Source organism: Rousettus aegyptiacus, unplaced genomic scaffold (genome assembly GCF_014176215.1).
Source record: "Rousettus aegyptiacus isolate mRouAeg1 unplaced genomic scaffold, mRouAeg1.p scaffold_m13_p_4, whole genome shotgun sequence".
Lineage (NCBI taxonomy): Eukaryota > Metazoa > Chordata > Mammalia > Chiroptera > Pteropodidae > Rousettus > Rousettus aegyptiacus.
In genome coordinates, this window is record NW_023416307.1 from 36,593,660 (window position 1) to 36,612,959 (window position 19,300).

General features: G+C 32.0%; 1 pseudogene; it reads right to left on the reverse strand.

Annotated features, from left to right (window-relative positions):
• Positions 1–219: 219 nt before the first annotated feature.
• On the reverse strand, positions 220–338 carry LOC118601970 (annotated as a pseudogene).
• Between the last annotated feature and the right edge of the window lie 18,962 nt (positions 339–19,300).

Consider the following 19,300-nt stretch of genomic DNA (forward strand, 5'->3'; position numbering starts at 1 on the left):
CACTCTCTCCCTCTCTCCACATATACATAAATATGATCTCCATAGATACACACATTTATTTTCTGAACTGTTTGAGACATAATGCATATGTACACCTAAATATTTTTTTAATTTTTTATTTTATTTTTAGGTGAGGCAATCCTTGTTTGACCTTACAGATTGCAAGAACTTTGTCAGTTTATAATCTCTTTTTATTTATTTTTTATTTTTATTTTTTTACACCTACGGCACCTGTTCTTCCTAGGTGGTCTCCCATCTAAGGACTAACCAGGCTTGACCCTGCTTAGCTTCCAAGATCAGACGGGATCCGGCTTATTCAGGGTGGCATGGCCATAGACTTGTGCACCTAAATATTTCAGTGTTTCTTTCGGAAGAACAAAACCCAACCATAGAACATTTATCAAAATTAGAAATTAACATTAGTATAGTATAATTATTTAATTTTTAGACTTTGTTCAAAATTTGCCAGTTGATCATTAATGTGTTTTATACCAAAAGTAAAAACAAAACAAAACAAGCCAAAAAAAAAAAAGAAGAAGAAGAAAGAAAAATCTTTTCTTTTTGTTCTGGAATATATTCCACTTACAAAAAGAAAAATCTTGCAACCAATGCATTTAGTCGCAATGTCTTTTTAATCTCTTTTAAGTGCTATGGTTTTAGGTCTTCTATAATTTCTCTCAGGAATATCCTGCTATCAGGAAATTGATCTTATATGGTTTTTGTTAAAATTATTCCTAAGAATTTTTGACAATATTTTAAATTGATTTTTAAATGTTTTTATTTTCTAATTGTTTACTGTCAATATATTAAAATAATTGGATTCTTGCAAAGTTCCCTTGTATCCTATGACATTCTAAATTCACTAATTAGTCTAGTAGCTGTTTTCTAAATTCTTGAGGACTTTCTACCTAAAGGTCTTGTCATGTTCAAAGAAACAGTTTGACTTATTCTTTCCTAATCTTTATGACCTTAACTATTTTGGTTGCCCTATTGAAATGGCTTGCATCACCAGCTCAATCTAAATGAGAGCAGTTAGAACAGATTTCCTTGCCTTCTTTTCAATACTAGAAAGAAAACATTTACTATTTCTTCAGTAAGTATAATATTAGGTCAAGGTTTTTGTAGATACCCTCAATCAGATTGAGGAATTTCACTTAAAAATAATTAATTTTACTTAATTTTCTAAATGTTTTTACCATATGCAAATTTTGAATCTTGGCAAATACTTCCTTTGGCATCGATTGAAATAATCAGATAAATTTCATTTTATTTTGTTATCTTGATTGTTTTTCACTGACAAACCATTTTTACATTCATGTGATAAATGCCACAGGATATATTAAAATTATTATCTACTGCTGCTTCTACTTGCTAATAATTTGTTAGGATTTTTATATCTATATTCAGGAGAGACATTCTTAATTTTTATTTCATGTAATTAGCATCATGCTGGCCTCATATGAGTGTGAAAATATTCTTCCTCTTTTATATTCTGGAATTATTTTTTCATTAAATGTTTGTTTCAAATCACTAGTGCAGCCAATTGGTCTTCAATTTTCTTTGCTGGAAGTTTATAACTATTCATTCAATTTGTTTAATAAATATAGAGCTGTTAAGGTTATTTATTTCTACCTGAGTGACCTTAGGTAGTTTGTGTCTTTCCAAGTTCTCAAATTGGATGGCATAAAGCTGCTCAAAATATTCACACAGTAGACTTGCAATAGCTGTAAAATCTATTATTATTTTAATTTGAAATATTTTCTATATGTCTTTGTGACTTCTTTCTTGAACCATAGATTATTACGCTGTTTTCTTTCCAAATATCTGGGGTTTCCTATCTTTTTGTTTTTGATGTCTACTTTACTTGTGTTGTAGTAAGAGAAGATACGTGGTATAATTTCAATTTATTGAGGCTTGTTTCATGGACCAGCGTATGGTTTATCTTAGTGATTGTATCATGTGTATTTGAAAAAATATATATTCTATAGTTTTTGGGTGTTGTGTTCTACAAATACTGATTAAGTCAAAATGATTGATAATGTTGTTCAAATCCTCAAAAATCTCACTAATATTTTTGTCTAGTTTTTCCACTAGTTTCTGAAAGAGTGGTATTAAAATGATTGTCAAACTAATTCTTCTTTTAATTCTGTTGTTTTCTGCTTTATAGGTTTTAAGTCTTCGTTATCAGGTTTATAAATATTTATATTGGCCAGTTCTCACTATGGAATAATACTCTCTATATTAGTAATATTTATATGTTTAGTAGTACTCTATATTTAAGTCTATTTTCTTTGATATTCACATCGCTATACCAGTCTTCTATGCTTAGGTTTTCTTTTTATATGATCCATCTTTTCTATTAATTTTCTTTTAACCTGTTTCTTTATATTACACTTCTTCTCTTATAGTTGGATCTTGTTTTTCCTTTTAATAACATCTGCCTTTTAATCAGATTCTTTATTGTATCAACATTTAATGTCATTATTGGTTATATTGAATGGTTAGGTCTACCATGTCATTATTTTTTTGCTATATCCTCCCTTTCTTCCTGTTTATTGTCTTCTTTTGGTTTCTTTATATGTGTTTTAGAATTTGGCTTTTTATCTATACCTCTGCATTTTTTTTTAGTAGTTGCACCAGGGATTATAATGTATAGTTAATTTTTCTGTTTACTTAAAGTTAATATTATAGAAACCTTGCAAAAATATAGGTCTATTTATTCACCCAACCTCTATCATCCTTTGTGTAATTCAATATTGGAGTCATCTCTAATTTGTTATCTGTTGTTTGCTTTTTTTTTTTTTTTATGACTGATCACGTGCGTGTATGTGTGAAATAATTTTAGAGGTATCTTGGAAATTGTGAATGTTGTTTTACACTCTGCATTCTATTATATTGGTTTAGAGAGGGTTGGTTTTGTTTTAGCAAGCAATTAACTTGGTTGGAATTATATTGTCAACTCTGATGCCTATGGTAGGTGGTGGCTCAGATTTAAGATCTGTTTTTTATCTTTAGATGCAAACTGCTTTCAGTTTGCCCTGTGCATAAATGGTTCAGGAGTTAGCCAGAGAGAGGCCGAGTTTGAAAACAAGATTTGAGGTTATCTTTCTCTAGATTTCTCTTTTCTGACACCTCCTCTTATTCTATGGTCTCCCTGGTTGCCTTGGTCTTATTTTGCAAGTACCTCTGGCCAGAACAATCAGTTCTGTAACACAGGCACCAACTATTGTAATCTTCAGGGCAAAGCAACAAAATACAGGGAACTCACTCCATGCCAGTCACTTGATATAAGTTTCTACTCCAATCTAAAACATAAACACCATTCATTGTTCATTCTCCAGAGCCCTAGGTTAGTTGTTTTTTTTAATGTTATTTTGTTCAAATTTTATAAATGTTGTTTGTGGGAGAATCAGCTTTATGCACTCACTCCTCCAAACCAGAAACCTGAAGTCTCAATAATTGCTGTTTTCTTTCTTATTGGAGGAAAAGCATTAGAACCATTTAACTCTATTATCTACTTCCAGTACTATATGCCACTAAATCATGCATTTTAATGATCTAAATATGTTAAACAGCACAATACATTGTTCCTATTGTTTTATGTGTTTAATATTAATTTACTGTTACCTTCTTATTTACTCTTCTTGATGTACTACATTCTTTCTTACATTTCTGAACTTTTACCTGGCATTATTTTCCTTCTGCTTAAATTTTCTTTGATATACTAACAAATTTTCTCACATTTTGTTTTTCGGAAGTGTCTTCATTTTACTCTCAGTCTGAAGAATATATTCAATAAATTATAATTTTAAGTTAGCAATTATTTCCTTTCAGCACTCTGATGATATACTATTTCCTTATATTTCCTGTCTTCATCATTTCTGGTAAAAATTCAACTGTCATTTTAATTGTTGTTCCTTGAAAATAATATAAATTTTTCTTCTGTCTTATATTAATATTTCTCTTTGAATTTGATTTTCAACGGTAATGTCATGAGCCTACATGTGGTTTTCTTTTAAATTTTCCCAGTTGGAATTTGTAGGATTTCTAGAATCTATGTCTTGATAGTCTTCATTTTAGAAAATCCTCAATTGTTGTCCTTTCAAATATTGCTTCTGCTCTATTCTCTCTCTCTTTTTATTATGGGACTAAATTATATGTAAGTAGACTGTACCATCTCTTCCTTTTCTCTTTTATGTATTTCCTATCCCTTTAATCTAGTCATGTTTTATTCTGAGAGATATATTCTTGAGCTGAAACCCAGTTCAACAGTCCCCAACGTTTTTGCCAACAGGAACTGGCGCTCGTATAAGAATCTAATGTCTGATGATCTGAGGTAGAACCGAAACGATGATGTTATCACTGGGGAGAGGCTGCAAATACAGATGAAGCTTCGCTCGCTTGCCTGCCACTCATCTTCTGTGCATCTTCTGTGCAGCCCTGTTTCTAACAGGCCACAGATTGATACTTGTCCATGGCCTGGTTGTTGGGGACCCCTGATCTAGGGGCCTAGATTTCCTAAAACAAATCTTTCTTTAGCTAGTCTGCTGTTAATTCCATCTACTGAGTTCCTAGTTTTGATATTTATATTTTTCATTATAGAATTTCTATGTGATTTTCCCTCAATTCCAAGTTCAAATTTTTATTCCTATTTTAACTCCTTGGACATAATAAGCATGCTTATTTTAAAATCTGCATTGGATAATTTCACTGCCTGGTGCTCCAACAGATTTATTTCTATTACCATCATTGATACTGGTTGTCATCCATGTTATTTTTACTGATTTTTCATATTTTCAAAATCGTTTATAGAAATAGTTTGGGTACTAGGATCAATTCATCTCCCTCAGAACCTTTTTACCTTTTTTTTTTTTTTTTTTTTTTTCATGTCTTCAAGGTGGCTGAGCTCATACTACCAAAACTGGGATTACTCAAAAGTGAGATGCGCACAAAGCTAAACTGCAGTGCCTGCAAGAGCCTATCTTCTTCTGGTGTACTCATACTCTTCAGCACAACTCAATGTAAGGGAGCACTAGCTCTGTGAGGCTGTCAAATGGGCCATCCATCCTCCTATTCTTTTGGCTGCCCTTGTAGATTTTGTGCTTGTTCCCGGGTAAACTATAGCTCAAATGCCAGTCTTATTTCCCTTATCTCAGTCTTTCCATGTATCCTAGCCTGATAATTTTTCACTATCTATTGCATTCGAACAAATGCTTATATTTTGCCCAGCTTTTCATGTGGCCTCAAAGGAGGTTTAAAGATTTGCCTATTCTGCCATACTAGAAGTCTAAAGTTACATAATTTTTTAAATTTATACTATAAAAAGACAACTTAATATTTGACATAAAATTATCACTTAATGGTTAATTCCAGCAAGGCAGAGAAACAATCAAATATTATCTGTGATAGTCAAATTAAACAAATCTATGCACTTTGACATAATTTTGATTAGTTTGACACATAGTATTTATTTTTCTGGAAAATGATATTTTCCAAAACATTATTCCTAAATACTAAAGAGTATTTTTTGACATAGCTGCATCATGACTTAGCCCCTGTATCCCATGTTTACAATACATATTCTCATGCACAGATTATTATTAAATTTGCTAATAGTTTTTTTACAGATTTTTCTTTCTTGTAGAAAAATGGCTCATAATTACTTAACAAAACCAACAAATTTCCATTGCTTTGTTCTTACTTGATTATTTCTATTTTTATCATTATTATCATCCTTTTGCTTTTCCAGAAGTTTGACATTAATTTTTTCTAACTTTCTGTCTTAACTGTTTAATTCATATACTTGTACTTTTTAAATTTTATATTAAAAAAAGTTTTTAAGGTCATAAATTTGTTTTAATTTTATATTTAAAAAAAGTTTTTAAGGTCACATCACATCTATGTTGTTAATTCCTAATATAATTTATTATGTTACATGTAATATCTTATTTTTTGTATGTTCATTTCTAAATATTCTCTAATTGTAATTTTTTTTTGTTTTCTTTAACCTGAGGTTAGGTTAAATTTAGAGTGGATATTGTTTACCCATTTTTCCAACTCAACTAAAATATGCAAGTCAATTACAATTTTTGATGAGCTATTAAACATAATGTTCTTCATATTCTGATACTCCTGATCTATGACTATACTTAAGAGGTATGAGATTTGGGATTACCTTCTAGAAGTAAATGTATCATTTTGGTTAGAGGGTAAAATGTTTAGTTTAATTTGTCACCCTCAAGGACTATTTCTATTTTGTTCTTTGATATTGCTTGCTCTTGGGGAAGTCTGTTGCCACATTGTGAGTGAGCTCAGAAGAGAATCTGAGGCCTGCCGATAGCCACATGAGTGAGCCCAGTAGTGGATCCTAGTGTAGTTGAGCCTTGAGATGACTGCAGACCTGGCCAACACCTTTATTACTACATCAGGATCTAAGACCCTGAGCTGGAATCACCCAGCTAATTCATTTCAGATCACTGACACGCACAATCTACGAGATAATAAATATTTGTTGTTTCAATCCACTAGGTTTTAGAGTAATTTGTTACAAAGAAATGGATAACTGGTACATCTCCCATTTCTTTATAATTAATATCAAATAACAAAATAAAATCCTAACTAATAAGGTGATGTATGAGAAAAACAGAGTATGACTAAATGAGTATGATTAAAACAAAATTACAGTCAAGCCAGAAGTAAAGAAATTAGAGGTACTTCTCTCTCAATAGGAGGTGATAAGAAACCTGACTACCTGTACCTGTGATCAGGAAGAGAAGATCCTGGGAACTAGAGAAGATGAATGGAGTTAAGTGTATACAGTCTATGATACCCAAAACACTGCTCCAAATCCATGGCCATGGCCTCACCTTCACAGTCCTACACCTCCATAAGCAATATCAGAGAAGTGCCTTTGGCTTACTTACAGACTGCTAATTGACATTTGCTCAGCAATTGAGCTTCAGGTTCATGGTTATGCTCTGAATTCCAATCTGTTTTTTCCCTACATGTATTTAGCACAAGGAATTATGGTTTTAATTGAACCCAAAAGTTAAAATGTCTGTAAAAGGTACTTATTTAAAACAATATAAGAAATGCTCTGTCAAATCCTTTGGGAAGAATCCTCATGAGAATTACATTTTCTGCTGTGTGCTTTATCTGTTTCACAATATATATTTAAAAAAAAATGGGACTTTTCCTTCTGGAGTGTTTTAAGATCTCTGACATCTAGTTTAGAAAGTGATGAACGTGCAACTTCAGTAATATCTTGCTTTAGTCACAGGAAACATCAGTTGATGGAGCTATTCCTGTGATGTTCATACTAGTGCATTCTATCACAGCCACATTTTTCTGTTAAAGTTTGGATTTGGTCCTGTCACTTGACTTGTGGAGAATGGGTTATCTTGTTTCAAAAATATCCTTGCCAACTATCAGTCATCATTAGTGGAAACATCTCTTTTTCTTCCTGCTTCACCCTGTCTAATAATTCAATAAGCATACATTTTCAATCATATCTTTGTTGTCTTTTCTCAGCTTATTCTGCTTTGCTCCAATTTTTCATTTTAGTATAGCTGTTTCCAATTCTGGTGACTTTTGGAAAATTAATATAAAACTTCTGCTTTGATTCTCTTTACTTGGCAAACCAGGGATCTTGAAACCTAAAACAGACACTTTTATATTCATTTGTAAAAAAGCCACCTATGCATATCTATAGATGTTGTGATTAGAAACAAGAGAGGCATTTGGGGAAACTCATTAGCCAAACTGCTCTCACAGGAAGTGTGAAATACTACAGAAGCACTTAAGCATTGACACAGGTAGACCTGGGTTTTCACCCTAGTTTTGCTATTTAACTGTGTGGCCTTCGGGAAAGTTTTATGTGTTTTCTGGGTATCAGATTCCTTACATATTAAACAGTATTTGCCTAGAATATTGCCTTGAGTTTTAAATACGATAATGCCTATTAAGTTCTTTAAAAGGAGCCTGGGATATAATAAATACTCATTAAGTATCAGCCCCACTTCTTTCCCAAAAGTTGGCCTGTTGACTATGCTGTAATATTACAGGCTTTCTTACAATAATGAGGTAAATATTTCCTCCATATTTAAATATACAAGGAGGGAACTTAGCCTGTAAGACAATAGTATTTAAGGAATGATATAGCCATTTTAACAGAGTTTACTTCAGGTATTTGTGGACATAGCTGACTGATGAATAATATAATAACCACCACTTACTAAATGTGTGCTCTATTGTCAAGAAATGGATGACAATTAGGTAGATAGATGATAGATGATAACTAAATGATAGATAGATAGATAGATGATAGATAGATAGATAGATAGATAGATAGATAGATAGATAGATAGATAATAGATAGATAGTAGATAGAAAGAATCATAACATGGCAGAATTTGAAAAGTGAAAAAAGAGCTCAAATAATTTGTAATCCAACCTCTATATTTATGGATGAAGAGGAGAGGGATAAAGCTGAATTTACAAGAACACAGTTCTCCCAGATTCTCCTCTTGTGTTATTTCCACTACACCAGTAGGTGGTCTGTAGATGTTTCCATAGAATCCTGCAAATAAATAACACTAATGAACTTATACTCTTTGCAACTATTTGGGCAACACAAAACACTTAATAATTTGAATTAGAATGTCTTCTTACAGACCATTGCAAGTTAGTTCTTTTGTGATATAGCATAGTTCAAGCGTCTTGCCTGAGCTATGTATACATCTGCATTTGACTCTCTTTTTATCATTGTGGTAGGACAATCAATGGTTTTTGAAGAGAAAAATAAATTTCCTACTTAAAATTATTCAAGCACACACAATCAAAATGTGTTGAAAGTAGTAAGTGCAGTTATTGAGTAAAATTCCCAAAGCGTATAACCTTCTGTAGTCAAGTATGTTAAGCCTTTTGGCAAAGTTTATTAGCATTTTAAGGAAAATTTAGTTGATTCCAGATTCAACTAAAATGTACTGAATATCAACTATGTTTCAGGAATTTTAAGGAACACGTTCACATACATAATTTTAATTAATTTCATAACTCTGTAGGGCTGGTGGAATTTATGTTTAACTGATGGCAACACCAAGGTTCATAAAATTTGGTTACTAATCCACAATCACACATATATAATGAAAGCTAGGTTTCCAAACTGGATCTCAATGCCAAGCGTGATGCATTATACTTTGTCTTAGAAAGCCTCTTGCATTATTTTGTTTATGTGTTTGTTTTTACCAGGAAAAACCAATATTAAAAAATGTTCAGCAAAATGGAAACAAACCAAATATAATCCTATTAGTCTGGCGTAATTTTTCTATATTTGTGTATATTCCTCAATATTTATCCTAAAGCATTCATAATTTTTTATAATTCTAATCCCTGTGTCTGCTCATTTTTATTGTCGTTTTGACTCATGAAACATACACCATGGTTTCTTTTTATAGATGAAATTGCTGATTTTTATTAAGTATATTGGGATAACATTGGTTAATACAATTATATAATTTTCAAGTGTACATTATAATTTGACGTCTGTATATTCTATTGTCTATTTACCACCCAAAATCCAGTTTCCTTCAGCTACCATATATTTAATCCCCTTTACCCATTTCATCCTCCCTCTACCCTGCTATATTTGACTCACTTTAACCATCTACCTACTCCTCCTCCTCAACCCCCTACCCTCTGGCAACCACTAGTCTATAGTCCATGTTCATGAGTCTCTGTTTGCTTGTCCTGTTCATTTGTTGCTTTTAGGTTTATATCCCACATATAAGTGATATGATGTGATTTTCACCTTTTTCTGTCTGGCTTACTTCACTTAGCATGATTACCTCAAGGTCCATCCATGTTGTCGCAAATAGCAGTATTTCATCTCTTCTTATGGCTGAGTAATATTCCATTGTATACCACAGCTTCTTTAGCCAATCATCTATCGTAGGACACTTCGGTTGTTTCCATGTCCTGGCCACTGTGAATAATGCTGCTATAAATATTGATGTAAAAATATTTTTTCAGATATGGGATTTCAAGTCTTTGTAGTAAATACCCAGTAGAGGGACTGATGGATCAATTCTTAGTTATTTGAAGAACCTCCATACTGTTTCCATAGTGGCTGTACCAATTTGCAGTCCCACCAGCAGTGTATGAGGGTTCCTTTTTCTCCATATCCTCTCCAATATTTGTTATTACCTGTCCTGTTAATTACAGCTTTTCTAACAGGTGCGAGATGGTATCTCATTGTGGTTTTGATTTGCATTTCCCTAGTAGCTAGCAATATTAAGCATCTTTTCAAATATTTGTTGGCCATTTGTATGTCCTCTAGGGAGAAGTGTCTGTTAGGTCCTCTGCCTATTTTTTGATGGATCATTTGGTTTTTTGTTATTGAGTTGTATGAGTTCTTTGTATATTTTGGATATTAGGCCCTTTTCGGAGGTGTTGCTTGTAAATATATTTTCCCATTCAGATAGTTGTCTCTTTACCTTGTTGGTGATTCTTTTGCTGAGAGAAGCTTTTTAGTTTGATGTAGTCCCATTCATTTATCTTTGTTTTTACTTCCCTTGCCTTCGAGGTCAAATTCACAAAACCTTCTTTTTTTAAGTCCAAGGTCCTTGAGTTTAGTTCCTATGTTTTCTTCTATGCATTTTACTATTTCAGGTCTTATATTCACGTCCTTAATCCATTTTGAGTTAATTGTGGTGTGCGGTGATATACAACAATCTAGTTTCTTTCTTTTTTAGATGGCTTTCCAATTTTCCCAGCACCATTTATTGAAGAGGCTTTCCTTTCTCCACTGTATGTTTTTGGCTTCTTTGTCGAAAATTATTTGCCTGTATAAATAAGGGTTTACTTCTGGACTCTTGATTCCGTTCCACTGGTCTGTGTGTCTGTTTTATTGCCAATGCATTGCTGTTTTGATTATTGTCGCTTTGTAGTATAATTAAAAGTCAGGCAGAGTGATGCCTCCAGTCTTGTTCTTTTTTTCTCAGGATAGCTTTGGCAGTTCAGGATCTTTTGTGCTTCCATACGAATCCGATGATTTTTGTTCTATTTCTTTAAAAAACACCAGTGGGATTTTGGTTGCATTAAATTTTTATAATGCTTTAGGTAATATGGTCATTTCAACTATATTGATTCTTCCAATCCAAGAGCATGAAATATCTTTCCATTTCTTTGTATCTTTGATCTGTTTTAATAGGGTCTTGTAGTTTTCGTTATATAGGTATTTCACACATGTTTTGTTAAATTTATTCCTTTTTGCTGTTGCTGCAATTGCAAAAGGAATTATTTTTTCCGCTTCTTTTCCTGACACTTCATTATTAGGGAATAGGAATGCTATGGGTTTTTGAACATTGATTTTGTATTCAGAAACTTTATGGTATTTGCTTATTGTTTTAAGTAGTGTTCTTGTGGAGTCTTTAGGGTTTTCTATATAAAGAATCATGTCATCTGGAAATAGTGACAGTTTGACTTTGTTTCTTATTTGAATGCCTTTTATATCTTTCTCTTGTCTTATTGCACTTGCTAGGACCTCCAATGTTATAGTGAATAGCAGTGGTAATAATGGACAGCTTTGCCTTGTTCTTAATCTTAGAGGGAAGGTTTTTAGTTTTCACCATTAAGTATAATGTTGGCTGAGGGCTTGTCATACATGGCCTTTATTCTATTAAGGTATTTTTCTTCTGTACCAATTTTGTTAAGTGTTTTGATCATAAATGGATACTGTATCTTGTTGAAGGCTTTTTCTGCATCTATTGATATGATCATATGATTCTTATTCTTTAATTTGTTTATGTGGTGTATCACATTAATAAATTTGCATATGTCGAACCATCCCTGTGCTCCTGGGATGAAACCCACTTCATTGTGGTGTATAATCTTTTTAATATGTTGTTCTATTTGGTTCGCTAGTACCTTCTTTAGGATTTTTGCATCTGTGTTCATGAGAGACATTGACCTATAGTTTTCTCTTTTTGTGTTATCTTTACCAGGTTTTGATATCAGGATGATATTGGCCTCAGAAAATGAGTTGGGAAGTATTGTCTTCTCTTTGAATTTTGGAAGAGTTTGAGGAGAATAAGTATTAAATCTTCTTTAAATGTTTGGTATAATTCACTGGTGAAGCCATCTTGTCCTGGACTTTCACTTTTTGGTAGGTTTTTGATGATTGTTTCAATTTCTATACTGCTGATCAGTCTATTTAAATTTTCCAGTTCTTCTTGATTCAGTTTAGGAAGGTTGTATTTTTCTCAGTACTGGTCTATTCCTTCCAGATTATTAAATTTAACCTTATACACTTTTTCATAGTATTCTTGTATGACCTTTTGTATTTCTGCGATGTCAGTCATAATTTCCCCTCTTTCATCCCTGATTTTGTCTATGTGTGTCCTTTCTCTTTTCCTTTAGTGAGTCTGGCCCAGGGGTTTATCAATTTTATGAATCTTTTCAAAGAACCAGCTCTTCGTTGCATTTATTTTTTATATTGTTTTCTTGTTTTCAATTTTATTTGTTTCAGCTCTAATTTTGATTATTTCTTTCCTTCTGCTGACTTTAGGCTTCATTTGCTCTTCCTTTTCTAGTTTTTTAAGATGAAGCATTAGGTTGTTTATTTGGAGATAGGTCTTTAATGATATGAACTTTCTTCTTATGATTGCTTTTGCCGAGACCCAATGATATGTTGTACTATCATTATCATTCATTTCTATGTATCTCTTGATCTCACTTTTTTATTTCTTCTTTGACCCAGTTATTCTTCAGTAGCATGTTGTTTAATCTCCATGTATTTGTGGTTCTTCCTGATTTCTTTTTGCAGTTGATCTCTAGTTTCAAAGCATTATGATCAGAAAATATGATTGGTATGATTTCATCCCTCTTATATTTGTTGAGGCTATCTCTGTGTCCCAGTTTGTGGTCAATCCTTGAAAATGTTCTATGTGCACTAGAGAAGAATGTATAAGCAGCTGTTTTGGGACGGAAGGCTCTGTAAATGTCAATTATGTCCAGTTGGTCTAATGTGTCCTTTAAGGATGTTATTTCCTTATTGATTTTCTGTTTGGATGATCTTCCCATATCTGACAGTAGGATATTTAGATCCCCTACTAGGATAGTGTTTTGGACTGTTTCTCCTTTTAGTTCTGTTAGTAATTGCTGTACGTATTTCAGGGTTCCCTGACTGGCAGTATAGATATTAATAAGTGTTATGTTTTCTTGGTGCATAATTCCCTTTATCATTATGAAGTGTCCCTTAGTATCTTTCTTTACCTTTTTTTAGTTTGAAGTCCATTTCATCTGATATTAGTATCACCACTGCTGCTTTTCTCTGAATGCCATTTGCTTGAAATATCATTTTCACTTTGAGTCTGTATTTGTCTTTGGAGTTGAGATGTGTCTCCTGGAGGTAGCATATGGTTGGATTTTGTTTTTTGATCCATTCTGCAACTCCGTGCAGAATGAGTTCTGTCCATTTACATTTAGGGTGATTATTGAAATATGAAGTCTTCTTATAGCCATTTTATCTTTTGCTTTCTGGTAGCTCGGTATTTCCATTGTTTCCTTGTCCTCGTGTTTCTGTTTTCTTTATTTTTGTTCACTTTTGTGGGGTTTCCCTCTGGTTCTTTTTGTTTTATGTTAAATACTTCAGTTCTGAATCTTCTGTGTGTAATTAACATTACCAATATGTAAAGGATAGTTCTATACACACACACACACACACACACACACACACACACACAGAGTTGTCCATTTTCTTCTGCTCGTGCCTTATCTCCACTCCCCTTTGTGAATTTGGATCTTCAAATCCTCCCTTTTTCAGTCATTGTTATCTCAATTTGTCTCTGTGTATGCTGAACGTTCATTACTATCTTGTTACAATAATTCTCTTTTTATTAAAGTGTATAATGCCCTATTCTTAGTAAGGGTTGCACTCTCTGCTTCTATTTGCCTGACAGTCACTTTACTCTTAATTATGTATTTTTGTTGTTGTTGTTGTTGTTGTTGTTGTTATTTTGTTTTAAGTGAGCTGACCCCTTTCAGTATTCCCTGTAGTGCAGGCCTTGTAGTGGAGAATTCCCTCAACTTTTGTATGTCTGGAAAGGTCTTAATTTCTCCTTCGTATCTAAAGGACAGCTTAGCTGGAGACATTATTCTAGGCTGATAGTTCCTTTCACTTAATGATTTAAATATTTGATTTCATTCCTCCCTTACTCCTATAGGGAGCTCCAATTGAGAGAGGTAGTTTCTTTGTCTCTCCCAGTCCACTGCCTAACACCCCAGGGTTCTGACCTGAGGTAGCTCTTACACGCAGATCCCACACTCTCAGATGTACTGGTGTACAATTTGGGTACTTTGTTGAGTTTTAGATGTTCAGCTTATTGTCACTTCAAGGGGAAAGATCTGGGGACATCTCTCACTCCACCATGTTTTCAAAGATCCCATGTACCATGTTTTTGCAAGTACTTTTTATTTTTTTGATTGCATAATATTTAATCACTGTGTTAGACAATGATTTTATTCTCTATTCCATTAATGTGTAATACAATACTAAATAATTTTGTGCATATAGTTTTTTATTTTGTTTAAATTATTTTTTATGATGTATATCTACTAATTAGATTCTTGGATTAAAAATATAGATTTTTTTGTCTCTTTATATGTATTGACATACTGCTTTCAAAAAGAAATATGTAAATTTACACTATATAATTGACCAATCTTGTTCTAATGTTAACAACACTGGAGAATTTTTTTGATTAACATAAAAATAGTATTTTAATTTGAATTATTTGATTTGTGATAAATTTATACATTGCTCCTTGTGTAGATGTCCTCATCTGTTCTAGTTGCAAATTAAATATACTAAGCAAAAGCAGAGAGGGACAGAACATTGCCCGAACTGAGTATAGAAGATATTTGTGAGTAAATTATGGACATTCTTCTTTCTTACAATTAAATAGACCAATGGACCTGCTTATAACTATGATTCAAGCATAAGCTGGCAAATATATAGTATATTTCATTTAATTATTAATATTAGCATGGGAAAACCATGATATAAGTGTTAAAAATTTTGGAAAAAACCTGGTAAGCTGGTAAAATACTCTATCAATGGGCTTTGTTTAAGCTTTAATTTTACTCATCAAATGTCGACTCATGTAGGTCACTAAGCATATGGCATTTTCCTTGTTTGTAAATAGACTTTTGAAACACTACTTTATTATTATGGTTATTTATGTGCATAATATTTTCTCTATATCATTCCAGTTTTTTTTTAGACCAGAGACTCTGTAATGCTCACTTTTTTAACCATAAATTTCGATTACTAAATGTTTAATTTATAAAATTATTTTAAAATAAAAATCCAAACCTATTTCATGTTTGCATAAATAGCATACTAAATAAAAAACGTAAGTATTTTGCAAATAGTGGAATTATTTTAAATTTTTTCAAATCTTAAGTCTAGTATAATGGAAAACACACCGATTTTTATATCTGCTTCTGCAATCAATCTTTTGTGATACAATGTTTTAGTTGAAATATATGAAGAAATTCCAGCTTCATACAGATAGATAGTTGTTGAAAGGGTGAAAAAATTTCCACAGCATTTTCAGACATTTTGAATAGTCATTGATCTTGCACCAAAAATCAGTAAGTCATGATTCCTTTAATGTTAGTTGTTGTGTGGAACCTGAAACCATAGGAACGATCTTTTGTCTTCTGGTAACATTAAAATTGTTTGGACTATTTTGCACTTCGAATGGATATTTTATTCATTCATAATTTTGTAACATTATGCATTGATCATTTAGAAAATATTGGCTTATAAGTTTATGCAACTCTCCCAAATTTGACATACTTCATTATACAATATCAACAATTCACATTAATTAATATCACCACTAATCTTATAAAAGTCTTTAAGCAGGACTAGCTTCATGGGAGTGCAAGCCGTGCAGTTGCAGAGAACCCCACACTCAAAAGGTCCCCATGCTTGGCTTAATTTTCTGCTGTTATCATCATGAAATTTTCAATAATTTTGAATTTGTCTTTTGTAACTGAAACCCAATGGGAAAATCAAGCAAAAGTGATACAGATAACCTACAACATGTTTGCCATTCCTTGGAGCCTCACTGGCATATAATTTTCAGTATGTCCTACTATCACAAAGTGCTGGTGTACCCGCAATGCTCAGGAATTCTGTGACATTCGAAGTAAGTAAAAAGTAAGCTTGTTGGGACTATGGCTGAGTAAGTGGGTATGCTAACAGCCCTGAGAAACCACATTTTCCAATCAAATCACAGAATTTGATTCGAATGTAAAAAAAAAAAAAAGGCAGTCTAAAAAAGACAAACTGTCTAGCCATTCTATCAAGTTCCTCCTTATTGGTGTTCCTTTCTTATAATAGCCAACCACATTCACTGAAAATATGACAGTAAGAAAATGAAAGAAAGGGTAACTCATAGTTGCTTTTCTTTCCAGTCCTTCTCTAGTCATATATAAGCTGAGGATGACACTGACAGAATGTGCTAATGTCAAGAAATAACATAAACACGGTCGCTTAGGATTATGCATCATTTCCACTCTTCTGGTGAGAACAAAAAGGAAGCATGTATGAATTATGGAAACACAAATTATGTGATTTTTGTGATTTTGTATGTTCTTATAGCTATATATAAAACTATCACTGCACAATATGAATAGTAAAATTTATGCTAGTAACTTAAATTTTTAATCTTCTTTACCTAGAACAATATTAAGTAGCAAATAAAAAAGACCATGACAAAAAAAAAAAAAAAGAGAGAAAGAGCATGAAAGAAAAAAAAAACAGCTTTCTATTTTAGTATGTTTAATGGTACTCTTTTCCTGCTATTTGAACAAGAAGCCTCATATTTTCACTTTGCACTGAGGCTTGAAAATTATGGAGCTGGCCCTGTCTTTAAGTATCGAGGAACTGTCAAATTTATGATGGTGGGTACATGTTTTCAAAATTATGATTTTAACTTGAAAGCTCAAATTTTACCATTGGCCACAAATACTGTTAGATGTTTTCCTTGAAGTGACAAGCTCACGTCAATCTCTTTTTGAGAATGTGTCTGCCAAATACTCATCTGAATAACCACAGTTTCTTTCAAGCAAAAATAGTATTTCATTTTGAAAAAATGGCAAGTTCAGCTTTCAACAATTGCACAACAAGACAGCCATCATCCCATGAGATATAGCAGAAGTGCTTTATGCATATTTTGCCACACACAATATTAAAAAGACAAGTACTCAAGAATTGACATTAAATAAAATTAATTGTTACTGCTCCATTCAGGTCTTTTATAAGTGACACTGGCTTTTTTTCTCTTTTCTCCATATACCTAGCAACGAAAAAATGTCTACCAATGTGGTTTATTGTCACTACTTTGACTCATGCTAAGACTCTAGCAGTTTGTCCTACCATGACATTTACATCATCTGTGTAAATGTCCACACAGTGAAGGAAAAAAAAAATAGACAGTTTTTAGAATTATTATGAAAATAATTTTGATCTCATGGACCTCCAAAAAGAGTCTCTGGATCCTCCAGAGGTCCACAGACCACCCTTTGAGAATCTCTACACTAGCTAATATGTTCTTTAAAATATAATTTAAAACAAATAAAGACATTAAACTTTACTAAATACCTAATATATAAATGGACACTAGCACCTTTATTTTTGCATGCCAAATGATTATGTGTCACACATAGTAAGTAAAATATCTTGAGGGGAAAATGGAATTTCCTCTACCTGGGGAGGTTAACGGTAGTGACCTTACTCCTTTGTTCTTTTATATTTTGATTTATGCTGCCAAGTGGATTTGTTAATTATATTATGCATTTTAACTAGGCTAATCTTCACAAAAATGGTCAAATGACTTTTAAGTATTTTGACTAAGAAACAAGAGGCTGAAAAATAATAAAGGAAACACAAACAAACCAAACTTCAATGATAGAGCCGACACTTCTACTCCCAAAGTGAGTTCTTAATTGGTCACATTATTAGGTTAAAATCAGTAATGAACTGATCAGATATGACAAGAAACCAGTTAAAAATATCAAAAGGAAATTTGTTAAGGAATAATGAAACTAACTCTAAAAAGCATGTTATATTTGATACATTAAAGATAGTAACAACTGTATAAAGATACATTAATGAGTGTTATTAATTATTAAAAATTAAATAAATTAATTAAATAAAAAGTAAATAAGAATAAAAAATTATCATTGATGATAGTGCATTAGGAACTATGGCTTATTAATCCAATTCTACACACACATGGTTCATAAAGAAGAGTACTCCAAGCAAATAATAGCCAAAAAAAAAAAAAAACTAGAAAGTTGTTATAATAACACTAATATTGGATAAAACAAATTTTTTAAAAAAAATTATTAATAGAAATAAAGAGGAACATAAAATCACGATAAAAGAAGAAACTACAAAGAAGATACAATAATCATAAATGTGTATCACTGAAAAGATAATCTTGAAATATATGAAGCAAAAGTAACAGTACGGACTAATTGACAAACCCACAAAGTGAGAAATTTTTTACATATCTCTTTATAAAATGGATACATAAAACAAACTAAGAATAATTAAGGACATTAGAAAAGTGACCAACACTATTAACAAACAAGTGTTAGTAACTTTGGTAATGTCTAAGAAAATTACACATATTTGTATTTTTCTACTCATTACCAATTATATTCATTTAAGTAACATAAAGGAAAAAAAAACAGAAAAGAAAAGAACAAGTTAAAAAACACATATTTAACTATTAAAAATGAATTTTTATTACTACAATATTTTTAAGTGAAGAAATAATGATGACAGAAAAATGCACATAGTTTAATATGTATATATGAAAGGATCATATACATATATATCAATCAAGTATATTTTAAAATGTATTTATAAAATGCATTCTAACTAAACTGTTAAAAATAGTTACCTTTGACAAAGGATAAGGGAAAAGTTTTATATTTTATTTACATAAATATGGATTGTTTAAATTTTTTAAGACAAAAAATGATTTAAATATTATTTATATTCTAGAGATAGAGAAAAGAAAAGAGAGAATTAGGCAGCCCTAGGTAATGATAGGCTGTGGCAACAGACACAGATGGGAAATTCTGTTGTCAAGAGTGAGGGGAAAAAGGTACTTTCATAAACTGTTAAGTATGAATTGGCATAATAGAAAGAAATTTGTTAGTACCAACCATCTTCCACTTAAGATCTAATTGTTTTTTGATCAAAGGTTGCAATTCA